The sequence below is a fragment of the Anomaloglossus baeobatrachus genome, chromosome 1 (assembly GCF_048569485.1).
Source record: "Anomaloglossus baeobatrachus isolate aAnoBae1 chromosome 1, aAnoBae1.hap1, whole genome shotgun sequence".
In the NCBI taxonomy this organism is placed as follows: Eukaryota; Metazoa; Chordata; class Amphibia; order Anura; family Aromobatidae; genus Anomaloglossus; species Anomaloglossus baeobatrachus.
This window is the reverse complement of record NC_134353.1, coordinates 855,344,314-855,370,566: the sequence shown is the minus strand read 5'-3', so window position 1 is coordinate 855,370,566 and position 26,253 is coordinate 855,344,314.

The window sequence follows — 26,253 nt, the reverse complement described above, 5'->3', positions numbered from 1 at the left end:
GGAGGGAGTCAGGAGGCGGTGGGGGCTCCCCCCCCACGTGAGCGGCGCCTCCGGAGATCCAGACCGCCGGAGCGGTTATCACCTGAGGTGACTCCCCGGGCCCGGCGACGCATTAGAAGCCCCTCCGGGGACCCTCCAGGCCGGGCGCCAGGTGCTAAAAAGTCCAGCAGGCCCCGGTCTGGGAGGAATTCATCAGTGCGGCCGGGTCCAGCGGCGGTGAGCAGGCCTTGCCTGGAGTTGGGGGCGGGGCCTGCTCCCACTGTGGCAACGATGGATGTCGGGGCTGCGGCGGGGCGCTCTGGTGATGTGCCGGCCGAGCGCCCTGAGCCCTGTCTGCGATGGAGATCGGATGAGGGGGCGGGCCCTAGCGGAGGGGGCGGATCGCGACGGCTGGAATCAGTAGTGCACCGGGCCTGGCGTGCAGGGCCCTCATCGGCAGAGGCCCCGAATGCCGGGGGGGCCCCGTGGAGTGGGATGTGGGAGCTGCGTCGGCAGGATCAAGAGGACCGCAGACAGCCCCCTGTTGCAGCCGGCTGGGGGGGCGGACTTCAGCCACAGGATCAGCTCCGGCAGGGATCTTCCGGCCCTGCAGCAGCAGGGGCCAACAGCGGCGAAGCGGAGGTGCGGAGCCAGGAGTCTACTGAGCAGCCGGAGGGACGTCAGGAGTCTGGTAGTCCGGCTGACGGGGCCGCTACCCTCGTGCAGCCCGGTGAGTATGGTTCTATGTCTTGTTTGTCTGCTCAGTATTGTCCGGTACAGAACGCAAGGGGGGATGTAGGTCACCCAGGGGTTAGGCAGGGGATACCCACGGGGGGTGGAGGATATGTGTCAGGAAGGGGGGATGTGGTGGAGCTTATAGGTTGTGTGCGTACGTTGCTGGAGCGGATTGGGGGGGCACGGGAACACCTAGGGCCAGTGGGGGCTTGGATTAATCCGCCTCCCTTGGGCATTAGTGAAACGCCGGTGGCGGGTATTGCTTCCCCGGTGTCGGTGTCGGTTCAGACGGAAAAGAATAAGGAGGACAGGCTTCATTTGGATGATCGGGCGCGGGGCGAGGTTTTCGTCTGTTTTGAGGGTCCCTTGGGTTCACATCTTAAGACAGAGGTGAAGGAGAAGATATGGAAGGATGAATACGTAGAGATCTTCTCCCTGCTGCCGTTGGCTAAATTTAATTTGGACAAAGGTAAAAAGGATGAGAGCAAGAAAGAGGAGGAGAAGAAGCGGCGATGGCGCTTGATCCCTCAGACGTTCACTAATTGGTTGCAGGCTTTTGCTATTTTGGCGAGTGTGATAGGCGAGAAGGCGCCGGAGAACTGTTCACATTTGTTTTGTTATATGGACGCTATTGGTGAGGCGTACAGGGTATATGGGGGGCAGTCATGGCTTAGGTATGACGAACAGTTTCGTCAGCGGAAGGCCGTTCGACCTTCTATTAGATGGGACCATAAGGACATCGGTTTGTGGTTACGGGTTATGGCGCCGTCGAGATATGGCCAGCCCTTTCAGGGCGGGGCCGGGTCTGCCGGCCAGTCCGGAACGCAGGGTGCCGGTAGTCAGCAAGGTCAAGGGGGTTCGCAAAAGCCCGGCGTGTGTTGGCAATTTAATGAGGGGCAATGCAAGTTCGGGGCCACCTGCCGTTTTAAGCACCTCTGTACCCATTGTAATGGGACCTCACATGGAGCGGCAAAGTGCTTTAAGAAAGGCAAATCCAAGCCCGGCACCACTCATACCCAAGGGTCTGACGCCGGTGAGCTTAGCCGCGATGCTTCCGTACCTAAATAGGTACCCCGATAGGGAGAAAGCTGAAGTTTTGCGGTTGGGTTTTGGGGAGGGTTTCAGAATTCCGGCTCCCAATTTTAATGTGCCGGCGGCGACGAAGAACCTTTTGTCAGCATATCAGCATTCGGTGGTCGTGGCCGAAAAATTAGGCAAGGAAGTGGCTTTAGGGAGGATGGCGGGGCCGTTTCAGGCCCCTCCTTTTCCTGATCTGGTGGTCTCGCCGCTGGGGGTGGTGCCAAAAAAGGAGCCGGGGAAATTCCGGCTGATTCACCATCTGTCTTACCCAAGGGGTAGGTCGGTAAATGACGGGATACCGGCTGAACTGTGTTCGGTGGTATATACGTCATTTGATGAGGCCACAAGGTGGGTGAAGAAATGTGGAAAGGGGGCACTTATGGCTAAGACGGATATTGAATCAGCTTTTCGGCTTTTGCCAGTGCATGCAGATTGTGTCCGGTTGTTGGGTTGCTTCTGGGAGGGGGCGTATTTTGTAGATCGCTGTTTGCCCATGGGGTGCTCAATCTCATGCGCATTTTTCGAAACGTTTAGTTGTTTTTTGGAGTGGGTTGTTCGGGACGTTTCGGGCTTGTCAGCATTGGTACATTACCTCGATGATTTTTTGTGTGTAGGTCCGGCCGATTCGACGCAGTGTGCCGGGATCTTGGCAACTATGGAGTGGGTTGCGGACCGATTTGGGGTCCCTTTGGCGCCTGACAAAACGGTGGGACCGACTACTAGTTTAAGTTTTCTGGGCATTGTAATCGATTCCGTGGCCTGGGAAGTTCGACTTCCTGAGGACAAGGTTGCGGCCATGAGGGACGAGGTGGCAAGGGCACGGCGGGTGAAGAAACTACAATTGAGGGAAGTGCAGTCTCTTCTGGGAAAACTTAACTTTGCTTGTCGGGTGATGCCAATGGGCCGGATTTTTTCGCGTCAACTTGCTAGGGCAACGGCGGGCGTGGTTGCTCCGCACCATTATGTTCGGTTATCAGCTGAACACAAAGCGGACTTAGCAGTGTGGGGACAGTTTTTGGACCACTATAACGGTCGTTCCCTGATCATGGAGGATGCAGTGGACAATTTTGACTTGGAGTTGTTTACGGATGCGGCGGGCAGTTCAGGTTTCGGAGCTTTCTTCCAGGGTCAGTGGTGTGTGGGTCGGTGGCCGGACAACTGGACGGCTGCAGGCTTGACAAAGAATGTGGCGCTATTGGAAATTTTTCCAATAATGGTGGCACTGCACCTTTGGAGAGGCCGGTTGGCAAACAAGAAGATTCGTTTTAACTGTGACAACATGGGGGTTGTGGTGGCGATTAATCAGTTTTCGGCGACCTCTCCTCCGGTCGTTCGGGTGTTACGGGAATTGGTATTGGTTTGTCTGCAAATTAATGCATGTATTACGGCGGCTCATGTGCCAGGTGTTCAGAACCTAATAGCTGATTCCCTCTCTCGTTTTCAGTGGGATCGGTTCCGGGTTTGCGCACCAGAGGCAGAGTCCAGCGGGTTGGAGTGCCCAGCACACCTTTGGAACGTGGTCTTCGGGCAGCGGGACCGCTAATTAGGGCGTCCTTATCGGGTAACACGTGGACAGCATATCAGGCAGCATGGGGGCTTTGGGAGCAATGGTTGCAGGGTGGGGATTTTTCTGAAGAGGATCAGTTGGGAATATTGTTGGAAAAGTTGGGGGAAGCGGCGGTAGCAGGGTGGTCGGTTGCAAAGGCAAATCGTTTCATGGCAGGGTTAGCATTTGGTTTCCGGTTACGGGGGTTACGAGATTTAACTAAGTGTTTTTTGGTTGTTCAGGCGTTGAAGGGTTTTCGCAGGGGACGAAAGCCACTAGATGGTAGACGACCAGTGTCATTTGGTTTATTGGAACGGCTGGGTGGGGTGTTGGGGGAGGTTTGTACATCCCCGTTTGAGGGACATTTGTTTAGGTTGGCGTTTTCATTGGCGTTTTTTGGAGCCTTGCGGGTGGGGGAGTTGGTATCTCCCAGTAAATTGTCCCCTGGGGGTTTGAGTCGTGGTGACGTTATGGCGGTGGACAGGGGAATTGAATTGTGGATAAGTAAATCTAAAACGGATCAACGGGGGGCAGGAAAGCGAGTGTGTTTGGGAGCAGTTAGGGGATCGGATATGTGCCCATTGAGGTGTTTCAAGAATTTTGCACAGATTCGTAAAAAGGTGGACGGCCCGCTGTTGTGTCATGATGATGGGTCTTTCTTGTCACGTTATCAGTTTGTGAGTGTTTTCAGGGCGTGTTTGAAGTTGTTGGGGTTAGATCCTAAGTCTTTTGGATCGCATTCTTTTCGGATAGGGGCGGCGACAGAGGCTTCCATGTGCGGTTTGTCTGAAGACGCGGTTAAACAGATTGGTAGGTGGAAGTCGGGGCGTTTTAAGTTATACGTCCGCCCCCAGGCGGTGGTCGATAACTGAGTGGGGGATTTTTTACGGTGAATGGGGGGGGGGGGGGGGGCGGCCGGGGTGTGGGTGTTTCGGTTGAGGGTATCAGGCACTAAAATGGTTGTTTGTTTGTGCTTTTGTATTGCAGAAACACCCCTTCCCTCCCCCCCGCTGGTCTGGATTTTGGGCCATTCCTACGTGTATTGGGGAGCCCGGCGAGCGGATGCGAGAAGGAACGGGAGACAGTTAGGCTTCGCCAGGGACGTGGCTCTCATAAGGTGGCTCGGGGTTCGGGGGTTAGGGTGGAGCAGGGTGTTAACAGAGGTGAATAAATATGCCCGATTAGACAGGCCTCCTGATGTGTTGGTCTTACACGTTGGGGGGAACGATCTAGGGAAAAGGCCTTTCAGAATCCTAATAAAAGACATCAAGCACGACTTGTTGCGGCTATGGGTGTCTTTTCCAGGGATTACGGTAGTGTGGTCAGAGATGGTGGCGAGAAGGAGTTGGCGGAAAGCACGGTCTGTTGAGAGGCTGAACAAGGCGCGGGCGAAGGTTAATAGGGCGATTTCAAAGTTTGTTAGTCGGAATGGGGGTGTTTGTATCCGGCATGTGGAGTTGGAAAGGACGGAAGAGGAATTTTGGTTGGCGGACGGGGTACACTTGAATGCGGTAGGGATCGATTTGTGGACCCTCGGCCTGCAGGGAGGTATTGAAAGGGCTCTGAGGTTGAGGGGGGTCTCAGGCACTTGAAGGTGATCAAGGTGCCTTCGTTGTGGCGTGTTATTGGTGGGTCCTTGAAGTTGGTTAAAATTGTTCGGGGAATCCATACGGGTGTGGATCCCCTCATTGGCATAATTGCTGGTCACCTGGTGATTTGGAGGGGAATCCCGACGGGGATGTCGGGGGCCCCTGTGGGTGTGTTGGGGTTAATGAAGGATTAACCCTTACAGTTGGTGCGCCTGAGCCAGTGTGGGTAACGGCTGGGAGCAAGTTGGTTTTATGGTTCGGTTTATGGGGATCACCAGGGTTGTAGCTTCAAGGACCTTACCATATTGCAATTTTATTGGTTATGTATTTATGTTAATAAAATGGCTGCTATGGCCAGAATTATCCAAAGATATTCGGTGTCTGCGTAGTCATTTTAGATAAGAATGGGAATGGTGGAAGGAGACGGGAGGAAGACCGGAGTCAGCAATTCCAGGGTCAAGACATGACGGAGCATTGCCCCCCCTCCCCCCCCCGGGGCATTTGCGGAGGCCTGCATGACCCCTGATTGGTGGGGAGGTCAGGGTGTCATGGGTGGGGGGAGGGGGTGCGAGCCCGTTTTGAAAGGATTGGAGGGGACAGGGGGAGGAGCGGCACTTTCCCGCTCCCCTGGCTGAAGGAAGAGTCCCGCCCGCCCTCCCTGATAGTTATGGTATGTCTGGGGTGCATTATATGATAGACGGGGGGGGGGGGGGGGGGGGGGGGGTTTATCGGGTCGTAGTGGCTGATTGGCGTGTTATTGGTGGGTCCTTGAAGTTGGTTAAAATTGTTCGGGGAATCCATACGGGTGTGGATCCCCTCATTGGCATAATTGCTGGTCACCTGGTGATTTGGAGGGGAATCCCGACGGGGATGTCGGGGGCCCCTGTGGGTGTGTTGGGGTTAATGAAGGATTAACCCTTACAGTTGGTGCGCCTGAGCCAGTGTGGGTAACGGCTGGGAGCAAGTTGGTTTTATGGTTCGGTTTATGGGGATCACCAGGGTTGTAGCTTCAAGGACCTTACCATATTGCAATTTTATTGGTTATGTATTTATGTTAATAAAATGGCTGCTATGGCCAGAATTATCCAAAGATATTCGGTGTCTGCGTAGTCATTTTAGATAAGAATGGGAATGGTGGAAGGAGACGGGAGGAAGACCGGAGTCAGCAATTCCAGGGTCAAGTACCCTTTACACTCTCTTACCTCTTCAGTCCATCCTTAATTCTGTTGTTTGATTAATCCTCCTTTCCCTTCGTTACTCCTCTGCCTCTCCCCTGTCTATTCCTTCACAGGCTTCCAATTCGTAAAGCCATTTTAAACTACTAACAATGACTTAAAAGGCTCTTTCCTCTATTAATCTACAAATTAATTTACCAATATGTAATCTCTGGACCTCACAAGACCTCCTTCTGTCTTCCACTCAAGCACCTTCCTCACCCAATCACCTCCAAGATTTTTCCCGAGCATCTCCCTTATTCTGGAATGCAGTGCCTGAATAATAATAATAATAATAATAATAATATTTATTTATATAGCACTATTAATTCCACAGCACTTAACATACATCAGCAATACTGTCCCCATTGGGGCTCACAATCTAAGGTCCCTATAGCTGTATGTTTTTGAAGTGTGGAGGAAACCCACGCAAACACAGGGAGAGCATACAAACTCCTTGCAGATGTTGTCCTTGGCGGGATTTGAACCAAGGACCCCAGCGCTGCAAGACTGCAGTGCTAACCACTGAGCCACCACAAGACTGCAGTGCTAACCACTGAGCCACCGTGCCGCCCCACATGTCTTATTGTCTTACAAATTTGAAATCTTAAGATGTAACCTGAGAATTCAACTCTTCAGTACCACTGTCCTTTACATTTTGAAAAGGCAGTGATTATTTATTTACCTATCAGCCTTTAATCCCCCTGGTTATACAAATGTGCCACTGCTGCTTTCACACTATGTTTTTTTAACATGCCTCATAAACTTTTTTTGCTGCAAAAGCGGATCCTGTTTTTGCAAAGAGAAACGCAATCCTGTCACTTGCAGTTTATGGGCAGCCATTGGAGTCATGTGATCGGGAGTGAGGGGAACTGAACGTGACAGACTGGAAATTCAGATGCAGCTGGAGGAATAAAGAGAGAGGAGAAGAAAGGAGAGAGAGAGTGAGGAGAGTGAGAGAAGAGAGGAGAGATGAGGACAGAGGCAAAGAGGAGAGAGGAGAGAGGAAAGGGGAGAGAGAGGGGAGAGAGGGAGAGAGAGTAGCGTTTTTGAAAAAAGTAAAAAAACTGAAAGTCACTGGATCCTGACTAAACTGCACACAAACGCATGTAAACGCATGTTGACGCAAGTCCATTGCAAATGCATTGAAATGAAAAAACACATTAGAACTGGATCCGCTTTTGCGTTAAAAAAACGTTCAGCACGCATATTAAAAAAACAAAGTGTGAAAGCAGCCTAAGGCAAAAGCGGATCCAGTACAAATGCGTTTTCATTTCAATGCATTTGAAATGGACTTGCGTCAACATGCGTTCACATGCGTTTGTGTGCAGTTTAATCAGGATCCAGCGACTTGCAGTTTTTTAACATTGTTTAACCCCTTAACGACCCATGACGTACTGGGTACGTCATGGATCATGTGCCGGTAAGCCCCGCCCCCTGCCGCCGACAGGTGGCGGTGATCCGCGCACATATCAGCTGTTATCAACAGCTGACATGTGTGTCTGCTAGCCACGGGTGGAATCGCTTCCACCTGCGGCCATTAACCCCTTACATTTCGCTGCCAAAATATGGCAGCGATATGTATATGGGCGCCGCCATGACAGTCAGTCACTTACGCCACCCCCACTGGAAGTCACGTGACATGATCACGTCACTTTCAATGGTTGCCATGGTAGCACAGGGTCATGTGATGACGCCTGTAGCTAACATGACTCACTTCCTCTCAATGCCGAAATACAGCCGGCATTGAAAGTAAAGCAGCAAATCTGCAGTTCTCAGCTCTGTAGCTGAGATCTGCAGATAGTGCAGAGCGATGGGATTGCTGATCGCTATAGCCCCCTAGGGGGACTAGTAAAATATAAAAAAAGTAAAAAAAAAAAGGTTTAAAAAATTAAAAAAAAAATTAAAAAACCCTAAAAGTTCAAATCACCCCCCCTTTCACCCCATTGAAAATTAAAGGGTTAAAAAAATAAAAAATATACACATATTTGGTATTGCCGTGTTCAGAAATGCCCGATCTATCAAAATATAAAATCAATAAATCTGATCAGTAAACGGCGTAGCGGCAAAAAAATTCCAAACGCCAAAATTACGTTTTTTGGTTGCCGCAAATTGTGCGCAAAAATACAATAACAGGCGATTAAAACGTAGCATCTGCGCAAAAATGGGACCGTTAAAAACGTCAGCTCGAGACGCAAAAAATAAGCCATCAATGAGGCTCAGATCCTGAAAAATGAGAACGCTATGGGTTTTGGAAAATGGCGCAAAACGTGCGCCACTTTTTTTGGACAAGCTTGTGAATTTTTTTTAACCCCTTAGATACAAGTAAACCTATACATGTTTGGTGTCTACAAACTCGCACCGACCTGAGGCATCACATAGATACCTCAGTTTTACCATATAGTGAATACAGTAAATAAAATATCCCAAAAACTATTGTACGATCACACTTTTTTTGCAATTTTTCCGCACTTGGAATTTTTTTGCCGTTTTCCAAGTACACTATATGGTACAACCTATGGTTTCATTTAAAACTACAACTCATCGCGCAAAAAACAAGCCCTCATATGGCAAGATTGATGGAAAAATAAAAAAGTTACACCTCTCGGAAGAAGGGGAGCAAAAAAGAAAAACGCAAAAACGGAAAGTGCCCGGGGGCTGAAGGGGTTAAAAACGCTACTTGTAGCATTTTTGAGCTGCGTCCAAATACTGCAAGTCGCTGGATTCTGACAAAACTGTGCGCAAACGCATGTGAACGGTGGTATACTGATAGATAGGATCCTGTTTGATGTACTGAGCATGCCCAGAAACCACAGAGAGTGAGTTTTTCTTTCTTTATTTCTCTCTCTTTCTCTCTCTTTCTCTCTCTCTCTCTCTCTCTTTCTTTCTCTCTTTCTCTCGCTTTCTTTCTCTTTCTTTCTTTCTCTCTTTCTTTCTCTCTCTTTCTCTCTCTCTCTTTCTCTCTTTCTCTCTCTCTTTCTCTCTCTCTCTTTCTCTCTCTCTCGTTCGTTCTCTCTCTCTCTTTCTCTCTCTCTTTCTCTTTCTTTCTCTCTCTTTCTCTCCATTTCTTTCTCTCTTTCTCTCTCTCTCTTTCTCTCTCTTTCTCTTTCTTTCTCTCTCTTTCTCTTTCTTTCTCTCTCTCTTTCTCTCTCTCTCTTTCTCTCTCTCTTTCTCTTTCTCTCTCTCTTTCTCTTTCTTTCTCTCTCTCTTTCTCTCCATTTTCTTCTCTCTTTCTCTCTCTCTCTTTCTCTCTCTCCTCTTTTTTTTCCCAGTGGCATCTGAATTTCCAGGCTGTCACGTTCAGTTCCACTGACTCCCGATCATATGACTCCAAAGCCCGCCCATAAACTTCAAGTGGCAGGATCCTGTAAAATAACACTTGCGTTTGCATGCTTTTTTCTTTAGAAAAACAGGATCCGCTTTTGCAGCAAAAAAATGTTCATAACGCATGTTAAAAAAACGTAGTGTGAAAGCAGCCTAAGCTGCTTTCACACATCAGTTTTTTGCAATCAGGCACAATCCGGCGCTTTGCAGAAAAAACGCATACGGGTTTTTTTTGCCGCCGGATGCGTTTTTCCTCATAGATCTGCATTAGCGCCGGATTGTGCCACATGGCCTTGCGTTGCGTCCGTTTTTTGCCAGATGCGGCATATTTAGCTGATGCGGCGGCCGCATGGTATGTTGCTTGCAGCGTTTCTTGTCTGCGGCGAAAAACCGCATCGCTCCAGATACGGCGCGATGCAGCACGATTTACAATGCAAGCCTATGGACGACGGATGTGGCGTCCTGCGGCAAAAACCGCATCCGGCGGCCGGATGCAGTTTTTTGAACTGGCATGCTCAGTATCATACCGGTTCCGTCAAAAAATGGACGGGCCGCATGGAAAAACTTATGCAACGGATCCGTTTTTTTCGCCGCATCCGTTGCATAGATTTTTGAGCCGGATTGAGCCTGATGCAAAAAAAAATGATGTGTGAAAGCAGCCTAAGGCTATGTGCACATGCTGCGTTTTTTTGACGCTGCGTTTTTGTGCGTTTTTGGCCGCTAAAAACGCACAAAAACGCACCCGCGGCAAAAAACGCATGCATTTATACCGCGATTTGGTGCGTTTTTGGCTGCGTTTTGCTGCGTTTTCCCAATGCATTGCATGGGGGGAAAACGCAGAAAAACGCAGGAAAGAATTGACATGTTCATTTTTTTTAAGCTCAAAAATGCAGCTTAAAAAAAAGTTGTGTGCGGACAGCAAAAATGAAAACTCATAGACTTTGCTGGGGAAGCAAAGTCATGCAATTTTGAAGCCAAAAACGCACCCGAAAAACGCGCAAAAACGCCGCGAAAAACGCACTGTGTGAACTTACCCTTAGGCTAGTTTCACATCAGCGTTTTTCTGCCGGTCAGCAAAAAATAAAAAAGAGAGAGAGAAAGAGAGAGAGAGAAAAAGAAAGAGAGAAAGAGAGAGAGAGAGAAAGAGAGAAAGAGAGAAAGAGAGAAAGATGGAGAAAGAGAGAGAGAGACGACAGTGGGAATCCGGTCCGGAGGCCGTGCACAGGCGGGGTACCTGGACCCTAGGACGAGGCAAGCTTCAAGCCCCTTGTTAATTAACCAGCGGGACAATGTTCCAGGCCTTGTTTCCAGAGAGAAGCCCGGAGAGCAAAAACGGCAACCCAACACAGGGGGATAGGGTGTCCGCCAGAAGAACCCACTAAAATCCCAAGGGTAAGATTTTGCGGGCATGGCTCCCTCTGTACACAAAACCACAGGGGAGCGGATTTCTCCCATTCCAAGTGGGTTAAATCAACACACAGCAAGACACAAGTGCAGGAGAAAGGGTCCCGGCCTTGCTAACCCGTGTGCGGGACCAGCGCTCTCCAATGGCAACCGACATCCGGGCTTGGTTTACAGTATGGACTATGTGTGGATTATTCTCAATCGTGAGTACACCGGTGTCATCCGGTCCAACCTGCCGACAGCGCCCCAGCACTGCTCCCTACCTACACCTGGGCGCCGGGACTACACCTCCCCTACCCGTGGAGGGGATACCATCTTGCTGCCCCACACCATCCGGTCCCGGACACTGTCCCCAGAGGCAGCGGCGGTGCCAGCATCTCATCACCGCAAACCACGGGTGGCGTCACAGACAAAAGCTATCTCCCCTGTAAATACCCCCCCTTTTTCACTGTTGCGAGGACGGGCGGTTGCACGAGCCCCGGGTCCAGTCACCACTCGAGCCACAGACATGATCCCGGATCCAAGCGCCCCGAGCAGCCCCTCTGCCATGGAGCAGCACCCGTCGGCGACAACAAAAACCTGGCGTTACGAACAGGATTCTTACCCCATCCGTGACCTGGATGACGTGCGCCTTACTTTGAATTCCGTGAAAAGCTCCAAAATCTTGAACAGCCGCCATCTTGCCCGCCATCTTTGGCGCCAAAACAACAATGCCATCGTCTTCTTCCCCGTAAAGGGCGCGAAGCCGTCCCCTAAGAACGCGGGTGGAAACCAGTGACTCCTAAAGCAGGAAGTTGCAAAGGACAGTAGGTCCCGCGAGACTGCTGTTGAAAACCAAGGGGGAGCGGCATGTGATCCGAGAAGATAAAGGGCAGGGACATCAGGACTTTGCCAAATCCCGTTCCTGGACCCAAGAGCGACAGGATGTCTCAGGGATCTGACGACCAGCATGTGGAGGGGCCCGTTCCCTGGACCGCCGACTGGATTGAGGAGCAGACGGAGAGGATGTGCCAATGAATCCAGGCCCAGGCTCACTTCATCCTGACAAGGTGGACGACCGAGATGAAGGGCCTGGCTGCAGCTGTCAGGGCACGCGAGATGGAGATGGTCTCAGAGGACCGGGTAAGCAGTGACGCATGCCCCTATGTTCCCCAGGTCCCGGCTGAGGGGTCCGGCCTGCCCCCGTCTGCCACGTCGTCTCCCTCGCCACCTGTGTTCACAGCCAGTGCCCCGATTGACCCGCTGCCTCAAGCTGCGGTAGCGGAACCCGTCCCATCTAAAAAGGAGGACCCAGCCACAGGGACCTCGGGCCTTACCTGTACCACCAACCCGGCACCCGTCTCGGCCCTGAGCCAGGCCACAGCCCTGACTACATCCCATCCGGCCCCGAGCCAGGCCGCAACCCCGGTGACATTATCCCCGGCCCTGGCAGTCCGCCCGGCCACAACAGTGTTGACGTCTGTTCCGGCAGTCCGCCCGGCCGCAACAGTGATAACGTCGGCTCCGGCAGTCCGCCTGGCCGCAACGGAGGTGGTACCCGACCTAGAGTCTACCCCGGCAGCAGTGCTAACTGCTTCCAAGCACCCCGTCCCGGCTGTGGAATGTACTTGCAGAGAGGTGGAGCAGGCTATTGAGCACTGAGGCCCACGGCAGTATGAGAGGCCGGTCATAGCCGGCGCCAAGGGCTACCGAGTGGGCCTGGCTCCCGAGCAGGAGGTGGAGCATGGAACCCGTGCCCTATACTGGAAGCGGCAGCAACAGCAGCTGCGGAGGGAGATCGCTGCCAGAGAGAAACATAAGGCGGATGTGTTTGCCCGCACTTACAGAGAGAAAGACCACTTGCGGCAGGCTACCTTCCGGGTCCGCAGCTCGACATACATAGGACAGGTCCGATACTTTGACCCCCAGAAAGGATGGGGTTTCATTTACGAGCCGGGACTGGATTCCGAAATATTCGTGTCCCGGAGGGATGTAGCCCCTAACCTACCAACCGGCCACCCAGACCGAGATCTGGAACCTGGGGTATGGTAAGCTACACCCAACATTGGGAAGAGCGAGGGTGGTTCGCCCTAGATGCCAAAATGTGGGTCGTGGTTGATGAAGTACCATGCCGCGCCTCCCACGGTCAACTTCATGAAAAGAACTGAGGTAGCGGTTCCCGGTTACCTTTCTTTACTTCTGTTTAAAAAAATGTTTACCCTGATTAACAGTTAAAAATAGATCATGGTTTCAGGACTGGTGAAACCACCCCAAAAACTTTCTTGGTTCTTGTAAATAACCCCCATCTACCTTCTTGTTACCCCACCGCCAGGAGGCGGCACCCACTGGAGAGGTCGGTTGGAGGAAGGGCCTGCAGTGGAGTCGGCTGAGGCCCAGTCACCAAGGAAACTGGTGACTATCCTCCAGGCCAAAGGGTTCCGGTCCATGGGACCCTTTGAGGTGACACATGGTGAGGAAGTTTTGCCCGAACACTAACTTGGACACCCACAGGAACCCAGGACGGTGTGACACCTGTGACCAGCAGTGGCACCGAGGGTGGGTACAGGTGTTTTGGGTGGTGGGACAAAAGGGAAAAGGTAGATGACAGCAGTTCAGTAACATTTAAGAAAATGTGCCTCCCATAAAGGGAAGAAATGTAAATGTTTCAATGTTACCAGTTTCAAATGTTTTTGCCTTCTTTTTTCAGTTGCCAAAAAATAAATACCGGTGCAGGACAGCCCGCGGACGGGCTGTGTTTTACCAAGGGGAGTGCGACGCCCTGGAAAAACTAGGTAGTCACAGATAACTGTACCCTCCACCAAGGGTATAGGAATCGCCTCCTCCTTGGGATTTAACATCACATCCCACACACAGGAACACCAGCCACAAAGCCTTGTCGCCCCCCCATGGCAACCAGGACACACCAGTGGGCGGAACCAGGCATATGGGAACGCCCACCTAGGGGTCTTGAGGTGACAGGGGCGGGAACACGTCAGTTGAGTTTTGAGTTTTGAGTTTAGAGTCTTTGAGTTTGCAGTCAGTGAGAGGAGTTGAGTTAGGTATCATAGTATCATAGTATCATAGTTTTTAAGGTTGAAGGGAGACTCTAAGTCCATCTAGTTCAACCCGTAGCCTAACATGTTGATCCAGAGGAAGGCAAAAAAACCCCCAATGTGGCAAACAAGTTCCAATGGGGAAAAAATTTCCTTCCTGACTCCACATCCGGCAATCAGACTAGTTCCCTGGATCAATACCCTGTCATAAAATCTAATATACATAACTGGTAATATTACATTTTTCAAGAAAGGCATCCAGGCTCTGCTTAAATGTTAGTAGTGAATCACTCATTACAACATCATGCGGCAGAGAGTTCCATAGTCTCACTGCTCGTACAGTAAAGAATCCTCGTCTGTGATTATGATTAAACCTTCTTTCCTCAAGACGTAGCGGATGCCCCCGTGTTCCAGTCGCAGGCCTAGGTGTAGTGGAGAAAGTCAGTGGAGCTGAATGGTCAGGGGTCGGAGCCCTTGGACCATGGGAGAACTGACTAGGTGGCAGACGGCAGAGTCGGGCCACAGGCGACGGAGATCCGGTCGCAGGAGACCCGAAGTGGACCGAGGCAGGGTTATAGCCTGCCGGTACCGACAGTGGGAATCCGGTCCGGAGGCCGTGCACAGGCGGGGTACCTGGACCCTAGGACGAGGCAAGCTTCAAGCCCCTTGTTTATTGACCAGTGGGACAAGGTTCCAGACCTTGTTTCGAGAAGCCCGGAGAGCAAAACGGCAGCCCAACCCGGGGATAGGGTGTCCGCAGAACCCACTAAAATCCCAAGGGTCAGATTTTGCAGGCACGGCTCCCTCTGTACACAAAACCACAGGGGAGTGGATTTTTCCCGTTCCAAGCGGGTTAAATCAACACACAAGTGCAGGACGAAGGGTCCCTACCTTGCTAACCCATGTGCGGGACCAGCACACCTCTCCAACGGCAACCGGCATCCGGCCTTGGTTTACAGTACGGTCTCTGTGTGGATTATTCTACCTACACTCCCGGGACTACACCTCCCCTACCTGTGGAGGGAATATCATCTTGCTGCCCCACACCATCCGGTCCCGGGCACTGTCCCCAGAGGCAGCGGCGGTGCCACCATCTCATCACCGCAACCAACGGGTGGCGTCACAGACAAAAACTATCTCCCCAGTAAATACCCCCCCTTTTTCACTGTTGCGAGGACGGGCGGTGGCACCACCCGAGCGCCCCGAGCAGCCCCTCTGCCGTGGAGCGGCACCCGTCCGCTACACTTAGGGGTACTTTACACGCTGCGACATCGCATCCGACATATCATCGGGGTCACGTCGTTAGTGACCCACATCCGGCGCCGGTAACGACATCGCAGCGTGTAAATCCTTTGTGCGACGATAAACTATCGCAAATGCGTCGAAAATCGGTGATTTGTGTAGCGTCGGTCATTTTCATAATGTCGGGTCGACCGAACATTACAATGTTGTTTGTCGTTCCTGCAGGTCCACACATCGCTGTGTGTAAACTCGCAGGAGCGACAAACATCTCCTTACCTGCGTCCCGACGGCAATGCGGAAGAGTAAAGGTGGGCGGGATGTTATGTTATCTCATCTCCGCCCCTCCGCTTCTATTGGCCGGCCGATTAGTGACGTCGCGGTGACGTCGCGGTGATGCCGAACGCACCTCCCCCTTGAAGGAGGGATATTTCGGCAGTCACAACGACGTCGCCGAGCAGGTATGTGCGTGTGAAGCTTCCGTAGCGATAATGTTCACTATGGCAGCAATCACCACATATCGCATGTGCGACAGGGGCGGGTACTATCGCGCTCAGCATCGCTAGCTGATGCTAGCGATGTCGCAACGTGTAAAGTACCCCTTACACCCAGGGCTTACATCATATAGGATAACCACCTCTGTGAAACTTACCTCCCATTGACTACATTTCCAGCAGCAATGTTAAATACCTCCCCCACTGCCTAAAGCCATGAGGTTAGGCACCTTCCACTACCATACAGGGGAGTCTCGAAAGACCATTGGCATGACCATACAGCTTCCCAGCTTCAATACTGAAGCTGAAATCCTGGAGAGCTAAAAACCAGCAGGTAACTGGAGAATTCCTCACCTTTTTCTCCTTCATCCACCTAAGTGAGGCATGGGCTGATACTAATTTAAATCTTCAGCCCAAAAGATAGTGACTGCAATGTATCAACTGACCACTTTATGGCCAAGCACTTCTTTTCTACAATTAGTTCTATAATTTGTTATTTTACAAGCTGACAGCTTCCTATTTAGGAAGAGCATGTGGTGTTCCTCCTCTATCTCCTGAGACAAAACCACTCCTAATCTGACTTTTGAGGTGTTCATCTGGACCACAAATTATTTCTTGAAGTCGTATGCCAGTAGGATTGGCTGTTTACAGAAAGCTAACTTCAATTCTTCTAAGTCATTTTGGCCATAGCCGACTTTGTCCCCTTAAGGAGGTGAGTCAGGGGTGTGTCCACCATGGCAAAGATCGGGATGAACTTTCTGTAGTATCCAACAATTCCTAGAAAGGCTCTAACCTACTCCTTTGAGAGCAATTCTGAATCACATCCACTTTGTTGATTTGGGGTTTAATTTCACCTCTACACACTACATAGCTGAGGTATGTGGCTTCCTCTTTCCATATGGCACATTTGTGGGGAATTTTAGAAAACCCTGCCTTCCTCAGAGCATTGAACATCACCTGGACATTTCCCATATTACTTCCTCAATCTGAGCTGAAGATTACAAGGTCATCCAGGTGTGCTGCTGTGCAATTCTTATGGGATGCCAGGATCCGGTCTATGGACCTCTGAAAGGTGACTGGAGCTCCCTGCAATCCGAACAGAATCCTGGTATATTGGAAGCATTTGTCAAGTGCAGAGAAGGTAGTCTTCTCCTTGGCGTCTTGTGACTTGTAATTTGACAATATCCAAGGTGGTTATATATACCATGCCGGCCTAAGCTTTTCGATCAGCTCATCGATACAAGGCATCGGGTATGCATTGAACTTGGAGACTTCAATCAGCTAATCATTACAGAACCTCCAGTCCCCATCTGGCTTTGACCTATGGACAATCTGGCTGGATCAGCCACTCTGGGAATCCTCAATGACTCATAGCTTCAGTATTCATTTCACCTCTTTGGAGATCAACTTCAAGGGCTTCAAGTTCACCCACACATGGGGCTCCATGAGAACCTCATGTTCAATAATCTGCGTACATCCAGCCAATTCCGAGAACAGGTTCCTGTTCCACTGAAGCAACTATTGGCATGTCTGTTTTTGGGCTTTCAACAGCAACTCCACCATGGTGACATCTTCATTGTCAGCTTCCGGCGTAGCCACCAAAGATGATGTCTCGATGGGCTCCCTTACATACCATGGCTTGATAAGTTTGATGTGCTTGACTTGGTACAGCTTCCGTCTTCCGGGTTGATGAACCATATAGTGAACTTCTCCAACTTTTTTTTTACCATTTCATATGGAACTGCCATTTTGCCAGACACACGATGGGATTCAGCATGGGCACTCGGTCCACAAGGCTGAATTGCCTCACCCTCGATGACTGCTTGTAGACCCTTGCTTGAGCCTCTTACGCCTGGAGGAGATGCCCCTTTATGATGGGCATTAATTTTGCAATTCTTTCTTGCATCTGGGTTACGTACTTAATAATACTGCAGTGGAGTGTAACTTTGGCTTACCAAATTTAATTTGATTTATCTAGGAGACTCCACAGATGTTGGCCATGCAGGAGATCAAATGAAGAGGAGTCAGTAAAGGTGTGTGGAACCTCCTGGATAGAAAACAGTAAATACAAGAACAGACAGTCCCAGTCTCTGCAGTCTTTTTCGATTACCTTTTTCTGCGTACTCTTTAAAGCTTTAAAGTTTTATTAAATATCTCCACAAGACAATCCGTCTGAGGATTGTGTAACCTAGAAAACCTTACACAACTCCCTCATCACCTTGCTTATAAAGGGGTTCTTTGGTCGGTCAGGATTTCCTTCGGCAGTCCCATCTGGGCAAAAATGTGGACCAACTCAGAGGCTACACTTCTTGCAGAGGAATTTCTTAGGGAAACCGCTTCCAGCTATCATGTTGCATAGTCCAGGACCACAAATATACAGTATACTGATGTCCACAAGCTGATTTGACAAGTTGACCTACCCAGTCCATGGCTATTTGCTCAAAAGATACTTCTATGATAAGTAATGGTACTAAAGGACTGCAGAAGTGTGAAATTGGAGCCGTTAATTGGCAGGTGGCACATGACATACAATACTTTTAGATATCTTTGTGATATCCGGACCAACAGAACCTCCGGAGGATCCATTCTTGAGTTTTATCTACGCCTGAATGAATACCTAAAACATGCGAGCGGGCCATATACTATGCCCTCCGCCTATATTTCTCCTCTCACCTTGGTAACATGGTACAACAAGTTCCCAGTCATCATGAAATATGGAAACCTGATGTTGGCCCCTGATCTACAATGTTTAAGACGGTTATATTATTGAACACCTCTTTTAAAGTTAGGTCGCTAAACTGGCAGACCCAAAGCTTTTCCCGGTCACCCCTAGCTTCAGAATATCAGTCTCAGGGGTCACTATAAGCTCACACACCTATGTCTCCTGGCAGAAAACTGCAGTTTTCTAACAAGAGGTGCAAATTCTGAGCTGAAATGTCTGCACCAGATTTCAGCACTAAACTTTCACCTCCTGGCAGAAAACCGCACCGAAACGGCATCAAAACCGGTTTTTTTTTCATTTTTATGCCAAGAGATGCAGATTTGGTGCTGAAATTTTTACACCATATTCCTGCACCGTTTGGCAAAAAGCCGCATCATAACGGTAACTATAAAAAGGGATAGTAGCTCATGCGGTAAGCTATTTTATATAATGACTATTTACAAAGTTGCTTCATTCTTTTTTTCCTCAATGTAGAGGCAAAAAAAAAATGTTGCAAACATGTGAGTCCTTTTTAAGTGATTGACCCTGCATATCTCTGTCTACACGGTGTAAATGTCTTGTAGTTATCATCTTAACAAATATAATGAAACACACTGCAAATAATCTTCTCTTTAAAAAATGGTTTTAAACATATTCAAAGTTGTTAAAAAATAGCAATAGAGCCAATGAAATGCAAATTCATGGTGGACTGTAAAATAAACATTGTTTCAGTTGCATGCCATATTTGCAAATTCTTTAGCTCCTATAAAGTTCACCATGATAAATGTTTTTTATGAAACTAATTTTCATAATATTCCATATCAGACAGCTGTAATATTCAGAACACTTGTAAATGATTTCCTGAGGACCACAACACATTGAACAGTGGTTGCTACAGTAAATCCACAGACTAACCACTAAAAGGTTTTATCCGGCCATATGATATTAATGATTGAGATGAGGGAACTGACTATGGAAATTGTCTTCAAGTCCAATGCCAGGTAACATTTTACATATTTCAAAAGATTGCATGAGCTAGAGAGAGCTCATATAACCTCCGCTACAGTCGTGTGGGCTTGCCCATAATGATTTACAACTATCACATCACATGCTGAAGGCCAGATGCGATCATCAAGAGCCTGTATAAAAGCTGAGGCACAGAGAGCAGCGGCTGTGTTTGAGTTTCACAGCCAAGAGAGTGGACCACAGAGCGCACAGCTATACGTAAGATATAGGGAGAGAAAGGATTTAAACAGATGGAACAACTACTGCAGCACTGTAAAGAGAGAAATTGAGAGTGATCGCACTCTGTGACAACATTTGAAAACTCCACGTGCCACAAAAATTTTGTTGGCTGTTGTATTCTACTTACATACAAAGGGCAGCACACCCTACCAATTAGCAATGAAAAAGGAGAGAACAGGTGGAGATAAAATTGTGCAATTTAAATATATTTAAATTCTTTGGCCTATGGCTTTCTGAAATTTTTTGCCATGTCTATTTTCACCAGAAAAATTGTATTTGGTTATCAAAAAAAATATACTAAATCTACACATCTAATTGTGTTGTGCAACTATAATACAATGCTTGGCCGAGCGGGACCAAGAACATCCACTGGAGAAGGACAGCTCCATGGAGGAACCACAGCCCAGGACTGTCATATAGATGGTGGAGGATCCACGAACTTATTTAAGGCGAATGCTGGTCGCTCTGGGATAGCGGGCCACCAAGAGTGGGCGGCAGTGGTAAGCAAATATCTGGGTGTGCATGTAGCAGTACCCCGCTTGCCCTGTGGCGCCCTGGACAAGCCAGGACGTCACAGGTACTGCAACAACACACCCCACACCTCGGCTAGGCACATCAAAGTCAGACAAAAATCCTTGTTGCCTCCCTCCAGGGGCTGATGTAAACACCAGGGGGTGGAGCCAGGCGGTTGGCCCCACCCACCGAGGAGTTCACAGTCCTGGAGGCGGGAAAAGGAAGTGAGAGTAGTGAGGTGCAGTTTTGAGAGTTGAAGAGTGAAGTGGTAGTGGGGCAGACTGACCATGTCCGGGTGCGTGGCCCGGGCACATACAGCAAGGTTGGCAGACGGTGGTGACCGTCTGCAGGAGGGGCTGATTGACGTGAACCGTAAGGACCGGGGACGGGCGGTGGCCCACCGGTACCGGATCGGGGAGCGAAGAGAAGCCAGCACCATTCGGCAGGGCCTACGGACCCCGACCAGGCTTGGAGTCGCCGTAAAACCGGTCAAATCCGTTAGCGAAGGGAACCTCCGGGGTTTCCCAGCAGTCAAGACCCGATTGAAGGCAACCGCTCAAACCGTGAAGGGAAATACAGTCACCGCCAAGGCTACAGTTCCCAGGGCCAGAGCCTGCGGGCAAAAGGGGCTCCCTCAGCATCCATCCAAGCTGGGGAGCGGGTTACCGGTGGGAAGCCATCAGAACCGAGAACATAACACAGGTGCAGGGAAAGGCAGTCACCGCCAACCTACCGGGAGAAGAACCACCGCAGCCGTCTGTGGGACCCGTCCATCCAGCCGTCTGTTTTACCGGAGACTTTGCATTCATCATTGGCTGAGTAAGTACTACCGTGCCATGCGGCACCGCGCTGCCCCCGTGACCCTGCACCTCACCAGGCCCCGTAACCCACCTGCCATTCCTCCCTCACCGGGCCCCGGGACAACCAACTCCCCTACCCATGGAGGGGAGAAACAACGACTAAGCTGCTCCCTGTCATCGCTCCCGGGATCCCCGTCCAGAGCAGCGGTGGTGTCACAACCTCACCACAACCGTGGGTGGTGTCACGGACAATAAATCCCCAAAACCATTCCCCTTTTCACTCACGGGCGAGGAGCGCCGCTCGAGTCCCCGGATCCGGCCCACCGCTCAAGCCACCGATCAGCAAGCGAAGCAGCAGCAGTGCCGGACCCGAGCGTGGTGAGCGCAGCGTCCCCTCCCCGCCCGCGACAACTTGGCATCCCCGCACAGGATCTTACCGCTCTGCCGTCTGGTAGAGGTGCGCCTTGTGACCGCCGGAGGTGTCCGGCCAAAAATTTTGAGAAGCCGCCATTTTGGGCGCGAAAAGTCCCCGCTCGAGCGTCTCCTCGAGCAGTGGAGGCGCGAAAGCCGAAACCCCGCCCCTGTAGAGGAGGAGCCGGAAAAAGACTAAGGGGGACGGATGGCGTCTGGCCGCATGTAGCCCGCGGCTATAGGCAGGGACGCCAGGACTCTGCGGCCATACTGGGTTCCTGGAAAGCACCATTGCTGAGATGCACAGTCCAACCAACAACCCCGTAGTCCCCGCGCCAGGCACCGTGGCGTGGGTGAAGGACCGGACCGCCCCGCTGAGTAACCGTCTGCAGGCCCGCATGCAGCTCCTCCTGGAGAAGTGGGAGGCCAACATGGCGGACGTGGTGGCTGCTATGCGGAGACGCGAGGTGGAGGAAGATTTGGAGGAGCGGGTAAGGGACCCACGCCCCTGTATTCCCGAGGGATCGGCCACTGCGGCTGGGGGGCCTGGCCTGCACCCGCTCACCCTGCCGCCTCCCCCGCTACCCACGTTAGTCGCTGCCGCCCCGCCACTAGGCCCGCTACCCGCCCAACCGGTAGCGGTACCCTGCCCGTCCGCCTGAGCGGACCGACCGGCTGCAGACGCTCGGGGCCGCCCTGAACTGCTCCTCTGGGAGCCGCCGAGGCCGCGGCCCCTTAACGAAGATGTATCAGAGGTCCCGGCAGGGATCGCGCCAGGTTCCGTGCCCGAGCCCGGGACCGTGGAGTGGATGAAGGCCATAGTAATTGAATTCAACCAACGCCAACAGAATCAGATATACCTCATGATGGAGCAGTGGACCAATGAGGTGGAAACGCTGGTTGCGACTGCCCCGATGTATGAGATGGGAGCCGACGTGACGGAGCCGGCGAGTGACCCACGCCTCCATGTCCCACAAAGACCAGCCACTGCGGCTGGGGGGCCCGGTCCGGTCTTGGCCCTCGTATCATCCCTGCCATTGCCCATGGGGCGCCTCAGTGTTGACCGACCTGACCTGCTGCCCCATGCTACAACAGTAGAACCTGACGTGCTGAGTGCCGGAAACCCAGAGCCTGCGGCAGCTGGCGGCAACCCGCCTGGCGCAGGGACAGATGATAATGACTCTGGCCCCGGCGCCGAGCCCACCTCTGAGTCCGAGAAGGCGAGTGAGCATCTCCGCTATGAAGGAGGGCCGGTGGTTTTCTATAGCCCGCGCACCGGTGGAAATGGATACCGGGCACCCCTCTCCCAACAGGCCTGTCACTGCATGTTCAAAATGTTAGTAGCAGAGGATGAGGCCACCTCAGCGGAAGAGTCAGAGTGATGGCAGCGGAGCCCCGCTGCAAGTTGTCCCCGTTGGGACCACCAGTACAGTTAGCAGTTTGAATAAGATTGAATCAACCGAAGAAGTTATCTGATTGGAACCATGATTGAACCGGCCGTTGCCGGCCACTAGTCCCCGTAGGGACTTTCTGCAACCGTTGCGTAAGGAACTGCTTACGGACAAGCCCGAGAACTTGCAGGGCAACCACAAACTTGTGGGATGTAAATATTTTTCTTAAACCGTTACCGCCTCCGGAGAGGCAGATTTGGAGGATGGGCCTGGAGGAAAGGGATGGCCCAGGCCCGCCACTACCATAACCGGTGGTGATCCTCCAGGAGTTCAGGGGTCCCCATGGACGCGAGTCCCCTGAAAGAGACCGTACCCGCTCAGGCAGCTTGGTTCTGGACTGGGGTCAAGGGGTGCTGCCCACTTCTTAGGGGCAGCATCAGGGCTGGCCCTAAGAAGTTGTTGTTTGGGTGGGAGAAGAGCGGAAGCCGTACCGTTTAATAAACATATACCGTTAGCAACGTTTAAGACTGTGCCTCCCGTTATGGGAAGATTGACTAAAAGTGCTTGTGTTTTTAAATGTTGTTTTTACTCTTTTGCAGTTAACAAAAATAAAACCGGTGATGGACGGGCAGCCCGCGGACGGTCTGCATTTTACTAAGGGGGAATGTGGCGCCCTGGACAAGCCAGGACGTCACAGGTACTGCAACAACACACCCCACACCCCGGCTAGGCACATCAAAGTGAGACAAAAATCCTTGTTGCCTCCCTCCAGGGGCTGATGTCCACACCAGGGGGTGGAGCCAGGTGGTTGGCCCCACCCACCGAGGAGTTCACAGTCCTGGAGGCGGGAAAAGGAAGTGAGAGTAGTGAAGTGCAGTTTTGAGAGTTGAAGAGTGAAGTGGTAGTGGGGCAGACTGACCGTGTCTGGGTGCGTGGCCCGGGCACATACAGCAAGGTTGGCAGACGGTGGTGACCGTCTGCAGGAGGGGCTGATTGACATGAACCGTAAGGACCGGGGACGGGTCGTGGCCCGCCGGTACCAGATCGGGGAGCGAAGAGAAGCCAGGACCATTCGGCAGGGCCTACAGACCCCGACCAGGCTTGGAGTCGCCGTAAAACCGGTCAAATCCGTTAGCGAAGGGAACCTCCGGGGTTTCCCAGCAGTCAAGACCCGATTGAAGGCAACCGCTCAAACCGTGAAGGGAAATACAGTCACCGCCAAGGCTACAGTTCCCAGGGCCAGAGCCTGCGGGCAAAAGGGGCTCCCTCAGCATCCTTCCAAGCTGGGGAGCGGGTTACCGGTGGGAAGCCATCAGAACCGAGAACATAACACAGGTGCAGGGAAAGGCAGTCACCGCCAACCTACCGGGAGAAGAACCACCGCAGCCGTCTGTGGGACCCGTCCATCCAGCCGTCTGTTTTACCGGAGACTTTGCATTCATCATTGGCTGAGTGAGTACCACCGTGCCGTGCGGCACCACGCTGCCCCCGCGACCCTGCACCTCACCAGGCCCCGTAACCCACCTGCCATTCCTCCCTCACCGGGCCCCGGGACAACCAACCCCCCTACCCACAGAGGGGAGAAACAACATCTAAGCTGCTCCCTGTCATCGCTCCCGGGATCCCCGTCCAGAGCAGCGGTGGTGTCACAACCTCACCACAACCGTGGGTGGCGTCACGGATCAGGCCCACTACTCAAGCCACCGAGCAGAAAGCGAAGCAGCAGCAGTGCCGGACCCGAGCGTGGTGAGCGCAGTGTCCCCTCCCCGCCTGCGACAGCCCCAGTACAATTGACAGTTGATAGCAGGAGACAGGAGCCTGTGCTGAAAATGTGGGGGAGTGAGTAAAGACTAAAGACTATTGGACCAATGGACGTAGAGCAGACTTTTTACAGCACAGAGCGCCAGCTACTTCCATTTTATTGTTGTGTTTTATTAGAGATTGCTTGCTTGTCAATTTAAGGTATACAATTGTAATCCTAGTTGGCCTCCATGGACTAATTACATAATGTAATTAGGCCTGCAGTAGAATTCATTGTCCTTCATCTGGTGGGGGGTTGTGCGTCTTTTGTTCTTCTCTGCAGGGGGCTTCTCTAATACACAATCCTGCAGACAGGACCAGAGATTGGGCTTCTGGAACCTTCATACTTTGAGCTACATGTAGAAAATATGTAAGGGGGTGGGTGTGATGAGCACTTCTGCCCATCCAGGGGACTGATCCCAGGAGAGGTAGAATAATAAACCACGTTTGTTTAGTGAAGTAGTTTTTGCTGTGAGGTGGAGAGGGAAGGATCTGTTGCTGCGGCCAGGTCCTGGTGCCCATGAAGGACTATAGACATTGGAGCTGGATACATGCACTTTGGTTGTAATATCTATAGTCTGGAGGAGTATAAGGTCTATTGTTGCCTTCTGGAGCTGAATACACACACTACGGTTGTGATATCTGTTGTCTGGAAAAGCATAAGGACTGTTGTTGCTAGCTAGAGCGGCATATACATACCATAGTCATGGTATTCGTCATCTGGAGGAGCATAAGCTGTGACTTCAAACTATACTAGTGGGAATACAAAATTTTGTGGGCCAACCAAAAGTTGGTAGACAGTTAGTGCCCAAAATTGGTGCCCGAAAATGGTGCAAGACAGAGCACACGCTGATTCTGTCTGCTTCATTATAGTCAATGGCCTCGTCGGCGAATGCACCTGAAACACGTTTTGTGGGGGGGGCGGAGAGGTGTTCGGACGGATGCCACGATGGGGCCAGTGAATGTAGGTAAAAACGCAATCTAAAAGCGGCCTTACATGTAAGTGTCGCGGGCGGGGAGGGGACGCTGCGCTCACCACGCTCGGGTCCGGCGCTGCTGCTACTGCTGCTCGGTGGCTCGAGCAGTGGGCCGGATCCGGGGACTCAAGCGGCGCTCCTCGCCTATGAGTGAAAGGGGAATAATTTTTGGGGTTTGGGAAGTCGGTCCGTGATGCCACCCACGGTTTGTGGTGAGGTTGGGGACACCACCGCTGCTCTGGACGGGGATCCCGGGAGCGATGACAAGGAGCAGCCGAGATGTTTCTCTCCCCTCCGTGGGTAGGGGATTTTGGTGGTCCCGGGGCCCGGTAATGGTGATTGAAAGGTGGATGGCGGGGTTTGGTGAGGTGCAGGGTCGCGGGGGGCAGCGCGGTGCCAGGCGGCACGGTGGTACTCACTCAGCCAATAACGTAGACGGAGTCTCTGGTCAAACAAACGGCTGGATGGACGGGTCCTGCAGCCGGCTACGGTGGTCACTCCCGGTAGGTTGGCGGTGACTGCCTCTCCCTGCACCTGTGATGTGTTTTCGGCTCTGATGGCTTCCCACCGGTAGCCCGCTCCCCAGCGGTGTGTTTGCCAGAGGAGCCCCTTTTTGCCCGCAGGCTCTGGCCCCGGGAACTCTAGCTGTGGCGGTAGCTGTATTTCCCTTCACGGTTGAGCGGTTGCATTCAGTCGGGTCTTTGCTGCTGGGAAACCCCGGAGGTTCCCGTCGCTGACGGATTTGACCGGTTTAATGGCGACTCCAAGCCTGGTCGGGG